Source organism: Ziziphus jujuba, chromosome 12, assembly GCF_031755915.1.
Source record: "Ziziphus jujuba cultivar Dongzao chromosome 12, ASM3175591v1".
Lineage (NCBI taxonomy): Eukaryota > Viridiplantae > Streptophyta > Magnoliopsida > Rosales > Rhamnaceae > Ziziphus > Ziziphus jujuba.
This window is the reverse complement of record NC_083390.1, coordinates 16,202,196-16,210,384: the sequence shown is the minus strand read 5'-3', so window position 1 is coordinate 16,210,384 and position 8,189 is coordinate 16,202,196.

Below are 8,189 nucleotides of genomic sequence, written 5' to 3'. Positions count from 1 at the left end.
TAGCTTATTAGTTTTGGTTGAGGTTTATTTTTAAACCAGCTGATAAATTGTGTAAAGTATCTAATAATGGGTGTTGTATTTTTATTGATATTTTATGCACCCATGTGAACCGAAGAATAGATCCAGTGTAGGATCTGGAATGATTCTCGTTTCTTAGGTGAACGGTACATTTTTCAAAAATTATTTTTAGGTTTAATTATATAATGCCATTGTGAATTATTGATTAATATCGTATTATTTACATAAAAAGGAAATTGATATTTATTTGTGTTTTGTGGATGAAATTTCATATATTTTTTCGTAAAACAAAAATTGTTCTTTGAGTATTATAAAATAATTTTTTAAAGAAAACTATGTTTTAGTAAAGGTTGTGATTTTTTTATAAATACAATTTATTTAATTAAAATAATTATATGGGTTTGATGTATTATTGGAATTGTGGTAAAATTTGTACATTGGTAGTATTTTCAAATGTATCATACAATAGCAGTACTAGTGTTATATATTGTCATTATTATTGATTAGCACATAGATATTATTTAGTCATCATATAGGAGCTAAGCGAGAGATAGTTAGTAAGTATTTTGCATTGTGAACATTTGTCGCCCGTCGCTTAGTCGAAGGATGGTAGGTTGTTAGCATAGCATGCAAGTATCTCTTCTATCTCTTGTTGTCGTGGGGGGGAGGGGGGGGTGTTGGGACGCTAAGCACCATCTAACATCACTTAGTATATAGTATGGTACATCAAATATACAATTGATATTTAAAAATATTTTTAATATATTTATTTAATTTAATGTTTTAAAATGTGTAATTAATCATTTAATAATTTATTTAATCATTTTAAATATAATATTTATTATATTGTATTATTTGTGTCTTAATTTTGCTTATTTATTTTAAAAGAATATTTTTGAGGATATTTATTCAAATAATATTTCATTTCATTTTAATTTAATTTTAGTTTCTTTTATTTTCTTTCCCATAATAATATTTAAATATTTGGGGCTACAAAATTATGGGTTTTGTGAAAAATGATTTTACACATGGAACTTTTCAAATTAAGTGAATTAGTGAGGATTTTGAGAGAAAATTTATTCTTCTAAATATTTATTTTAATTTCTTAAATTTTTCTTATTATTATTGTTAGCATTATTAATATTGCTATTATTAAATCTTTTAATATTTATCAAATAATTATTTAATATTTTTATATTAATATTATATTTATTATTAATATTACTATTAATACCAGATGGGTACCACTAACTGGGATAATTAGCATCATACTATTTTTCTTTGTTTTTCAACCCTTTCTCCTAGATCTAAATAGTTAGTAGATCGACCGCCAAGTTGTGTGCCCTTCCGACTTCACCCTTCATTTGTTGTATCAAGTTTCTTTTTTCTATCCTTTATATTGTTATTATTATTTCTTCCATTTCAATAACAATTATGTTTCTTAAAATAACGTTAATAATGTTCTAATACTGAATTAAGGATTTGGGGGCTATATAGTACTATTCATGTTTATAAGTTATTTTTGCATGGTGTTTCCTTTGTTTTTGGAGTGCTACAACATTGTGGAAATTTTATAGTAAAAGGTGAAGAATAAGATAGTTGTGCATTTTGGAATGTGTTTCTGCTAAGGGAAATTTTGAAAAAAGTCAAACTATAGGATAAATGTTGTTGGATTTTGTGTAAAATTTATAGTAAGGTTTCTCCTGGTCAAGGCTAACCTAGCATTTCAATAAAGAATCCTAAGAGGGTCATAACAGTTCAAATCTATGTGACAAATATATAAGTCAATTTTAAATTTTGTTTTTCAATAATAATTAATGTGTAAAAAATTTATTTGTAACTATTAATTAGTTATATATTTGACTAAATTGTTTTTACTAAAAGAAATATTTTTTTGAAAAACTTTATAATGTTTAACATAGCCTTTAAAAGTAAACCTTCTTTAGCAATGTTTAGCCCAAATCAACATTCATTCTAGACATTATCATTAGACAAAAATAATATATATATATATATATATATATATATATATATATATATATATATATATATATATATATATATATATTGTATATTATATATATATATATATATTAAAAGAAGCTCAAGGGTATATTAGCCATTTTAATCTAATGAACCAGGATGAAGAAAAACTCGAAACAAACGGGGACTACAAATATTTTTGGTCACTGTCAAAGGGGTACTATTATAAAAACGCAGTAATAACGTGTGGAGTCTTTATTGGGCACTATATGAACTTTTTGTTGCAGCCGAGATCACGAATTCTCTGCGCGACCCAAAAGTGATGCGTACGATTGACACTTAGGCCGCTAAACTTTACCAACACGTGTCGACCCTCCAAAGCCCAAGTACGAATTGGAATTTTTTTTTTCTTTTTATCTAATTTTATCTTGTGAAACTATCTAATTTTATCATGATAAAAAGGAAAATATTTCCTCCAGATTTTTTTTTGTTTCTGAAACGGCAAACCCAATGTCAAGATGAAAAGGTTGATTAAAAAAAAAAAAATCAACTTCAAATTTCTTAAACGTTTTTCAATTTAATATTTTATTATTATTATTATTTACAAGATAAAACGATATTGGATTATGAAAAAGATGTTCAAATTTTATTTTTTTTTGGGTAAGAAAATCATTATATGATTTTTTTTTTTTTAATGTGTTGTTGGGGATTATATGTGAAAAATTGTATGAATAAAAAAGGTCAATAAACCTTAAAAAAAAAAAAGTCGATGAAAGAAAGAATTGGTATATCACTGTTCAAGATTGAGGTCATTAGACAAAGATCCTCCGTTTGTTGGTTTTTAAGTGCTAATTTATGCTTGCTTTTTAATCATCACTATTATTTTCTTAATTCATTTAATTTAATAGTCAAAAGTAAAGTCATGTTATTAAATATCACATTATTTATACATGATCAATTCAAAATTTTATTCATGGGAAATACATTGAGTTTTATTAAAAACCCACATCAAAATTTAACCTCAAATTGTCCAGTTTTGTTCGCCAGATTGCTACCTTATCTTCTTCTCCATTAAATCCTTTTTTTTTTCTTTTTCTTTTTTTCGCTAAGTCCTCATCCATGCTTGGTAGAACATTAAAAAGAATTTCTATTTCATTATAGAAATGGGAAATTCGATGACATGATTTTCCATGATTGCATTTTCTTTTTGTTATTAAATGGGTATCTAACATTATAAGATTTTCTATCAGGTCAAGTTTTAGCTGCATTGTACTTTACCATCATAAACGTGACTTGAGCTTTTTCTAAGAAAATATCTATATGTCTATTGAAAAAAAAAATTGAAAGAAATTTTTTTTCTTTGAAAGCTGCTCAAGAATCATTTGATTGATGGAGCAGTGTGGGCAAGGACCACTTCAAGGTTGTTCTAACGAAAGGAAAATTGAGAGGAAAAAAATGGCTCAAGAATCCTTTTTTAGGTAAACTATTTTGTCTCTTTTAGATGTTTCAATTAATAGGAATGGCAATTTAGGTCATAATACAGTGACATGATTTGAAAATAACATAGTGATAAGTTTCGAAAATGATACGAAGTTAGTGGGTTCAGATTTATTATAAATGGGTTCTGATCAAATTCAAATCAACATGTTTAGCATGATTAATAAACGTGTCAGTTTCGAATTAACCTGCTTAATCCGAAATTGATCTAAATTTATCCATTTAATTAAGTATGTCAATTTCGAATTGACATATTTAACCCAAAAAATTGATTCATTTAACTAAACGTATCAATTAACGTATTAATTCAACCCAACATGATTATAATCCGCTTCAATTATAATTTTAATATATTATATTTACTATTAACAAAACTTAACTAATACTTTCTTATTAAGAAATATCAAACATATATAAGGTTGTATTATTAATTTTTTTTAATTAATTAAGGAAATAAAAAAATAAAAATTATTAAAATAATATTTATTTGTTTAAATATAATATGTTTAATATATGTATGAATTTATGGACATTGAAAAATAAAAATTAATATTTCTAAGAATATTGGAGATGTAGAAAATTAAAAATAGAATTATTAATAAATAAAAAAATTTACATTATTTTCAGAGAAGTAGTATTAGGTTTATTTTATATATATATATATATCTATATTTAATTATTATATGAGATTGTTATAGTATCATATCATATATTATATTATTGTAAATTTGTAACTATAATTATATGATTCTACATATATATTTTAATTTTGGATCAATTAATCACTAAATTATTTTTATTTTATATGAAATAATTAATTTAAATAGGATAATTTATTTTATTGGATAAATTACGCGTAAACAATTCAATTTTGTGTAAATTGATCAATTTCATATAAACGGATCAATTTTATGTAAACGGGTCATGTTTATCCAAATTGACCCATTTAATAAACGAATTATATAGGTCATGATCGAGTTGAAGATTTGTAACACGATTAATAACCAGGTTAGGTCAAGTTAAGCTATTCCAATGCAATTAATAAACGGATTGATATAAACATGACACAATAACATAAATTACCACGCTTATCAAGCAGCGTGGACAAGGATTTTGTGAAAAGCAAAAAATGAAGAATTTGATGAAGAAAAATATAAAGATAGCAGTTTGAAGATGAGGTTAAACTCATGTGTACTTCACATAATATAGTTTTAAGTTGTTATATATAAGTCATATGATATTTAATGATGTAGCTTTATCTTTTACTATTAAATTGAATGAATAAGAAAATAAATAACTGTGATTATGATTAAAAGGCAAATATAAAAATTAGAAAAAGAAAAACTATGATTAAAAGACAAATATAAAAAGCACTTAACAAATTAAACAAGGATCCTTGTCCTTTATTTTCTTTTTGTCTTTGTCCTAAAAGGAAATTGAAAGGGGCATCTCAATTCATCAAGCCCAAAGTCATAACTTTTATATATTTTTTTTTCCATGATTTTCTTCTAAAAATGTTAAACGTACACGGCAATCTTTGTCCCTGGATATGCATGTCTTTTTTTGTTTTTTGTTTTTTTTTTGGTGATCTTTTTATATGGGTAATGCATATACCAAATTTATTAACTAAATTAGTTTTAATATTCAATAATATGAGAGGTCATATCAAATAAAATTGACTTAATTGATATATATATTTCACATTTATAGAAACAGTAATAAAGTTGGTTCAGGATAATAGAAGACTCAACCCGTTGGGTTCAATATAGGCAACTCTAAATAGGTGTTTGGGTTGAGGTCTAATTTATAATTGAATAATTCTAGTTGCACTACCATTTGAACTCTATACAGTTTTATCATTGATTTACATTTTTATCTTTATTTAAAATTACTATTAAAGATATTTGTTAAATAAATTTTGTCATAATTTTGCTTAAAGTTCATATTTTTGAAAAATCATCATTTACCTCCTTTTAATTTTCTAAAACTATTAAAAGAATCTAATATGCCATTGTTTACTAATTAAATGTGTTAGGAAGTGGAGAAGGCTTAACATCCCCACCATGCCCCATTGTCATTTCTAATATGACTTTACAATTTTTTTTTATTCAACTTTTGGTTAAGACAATATTTTGGATGTAAAAAATCCTTCCGACAAGAATGCTGCTTGAGCATTGTAAGACATTGAACCATCTCGCTCTTGTGAACACTGATCATAAGTGGCAAAAGCCACCGGAATCCTCATTTTTTGTCCATAAATAAGCTCTCCTCGCTACTGTCAATTTTTTGAATTTCTTTTTATACAAAAAATAAAAACATGAAAATGGAAAATAATATTGTTCCACACGGACTTGAGAGTAAAAATTAATTGATTTTTAGGTGTCATTCTGGTTGGTTTTTTTTTATTTTTGATATCTTTTGTTTTGTTTTTTCTAATTGTGTGTAGTGTACTTATCTCAAATGTTTTTGCTAGTCTGCTTAATGGTAGCTAAAATTTATTAAATGTTTTAATTAACTCCAACATTAAAGGAGAAAACAAAAAACAAAAACACCAAATTAAACACAATTTCAAATGTGTTAATTTTTTTAATTTTATTTTCTCCTTCAAATTTATAGTTGTTTAAGATGTTTAATAGACTAATACTAATTAATATTTGAAGTGAGCAAATTGCATAAAATTAATTAGAAAAAATAAAAACTAAAAACTAAAAACCAAACTATGTTACTAAACAATACCCAAGTATATAAATTGGTGCTATATCCCATATCATAAAAACAAAAGAAGCATATGAATGGTTTCTTTCCAGTTTGAAAATACAACTCCAGTAACTTTAACGCTTCTTCTACTAAATATTTCTTAAGTGAATTTATAATTGTTAAAATGATCTTTCGATCTTACAAGCATTCAGAACTTTTAAAATTGTTAGTTCTCTCGACAATTTAATATAATTGCCGCATAATAAATTTTATTTGCTCAATTACTTTTATCATCATCATCATCATCATCATCATCCTTTCCTTCAATTTAAAAAATGGAACATTAGTACACCCAACAACTCAAGTATTGGAGAAGATACCAAAACTGGAGCGAAAATTCCATGAATTCCAACCATGGGTCTCACTTATTTTTGTGAGTGAGGACCATATGGTCTGTGATCTGAATTCATCGAATTTTTTTACCAAAACTGTGAGTTGATGTTTATGTTTATTAAACACGAATCTCAGTGATATTTTTTTCTTAAAATATCCAATCCAAAAAAGTGTTTTCTATCTTTCATCCACAATCAGCAAGGGCCTGCACAAGAGGGGGCAAGTGCTCCCCTCAAATTTTCTTTTTTCAAAATTTTTCAAATAATTACTTAAACAAATTTTCAATTCTACATTTTAAATTGGAATTATGGCCCATTAAATTAACTTTTGTCTCCCTTGTTTTTTGTTTTTGAATGTATCAAATTAATTTCTTCAATCCAATGACCCATATATTCTCTATTAGAGGTTATATATATATTTTTTATAGTTAGTCTCAAGTAAAATTTATTTTATTTTATTAAATTAAGATTCACTTTAATAACCATTTGATTTTATTAATGGGTCAGACTTTATCGTTTAAATAAAAATTCAATGGTTATCAAATATGAAATTTAGTTTAGTATAAAGTAAAATAGACTGTAAAAAATTTCAAGTTAATTATTATTTATTATGTTGACTGAATGTTATGTTATTATATATTAATCATCTTTTTAACCTCTATGTCTATATTTTCAAATATAAGAAGACTTTTTTATACTTTGAGCCTATTTTAACAAAGCCTCTAACTTTGTTTAAATGTTTGACATTGATAAAAATGAAATCTCTTTTGTTATATTTTATAAACATACCACATTATCTTAATTAAATATTAATTAAATTTTGGTCATTTAACTCAAGTTATTGACCGAGAAACTGATCTTAATTAAATATTAATTAAATTTTGGTCATTGAACTCAAGTTATTGACCTTGAAAATAATGGTTTTTATCATTGAATTGTCCCCACTATACATTGTTTTGTTAATGTAATAGCTGTTATTGGTACCTATATATTTAACACTTAAATTGTTATGTAACCAAAAGCAAGGTCTGCACTTCCCCCTAATCCAGCTCCTTCCGGAGGGAGGAAGATGGTCCTTCTAACCAGGCCACCCTAAATATTTAATAATTAAATTGTTATTTAAGTTATTATATTTAATCAAATTGATTAGTTATAATTTTCCTTTTAATCAAATTTTAAATTAAAATTTATGTAACCCTATATGTATGGAATTACTATTCTATATATTTCATTCAAAATATTTGTAATTTGAAAAAAAAAAAAAGATTTATGGTACCGTCTCGAGAAAAATATTTCACAATCCCCCACTAATCCTAAAGAGAGGTTTTTTTCTATGAAAATGACTCCATTTATAATCTCCTTACAGACAACAAACTTTATTTCATGATGAGAAGGTCGCATAAATGTCTAAAAAACTTCATTGAAATGTCACGAGAGGAGAATACGACATACCCTCAATTCTTTCTTAATTACTTCTATTTTTTTAATAATATTTATAATAATTACTTTTATGGGCAAATTTAAATATAAAACTTATTTTAGATTAAAGATAAATTAATAAATAAGAAATAAGAAACCTTATTTATGTTATGGGTTAAGTTA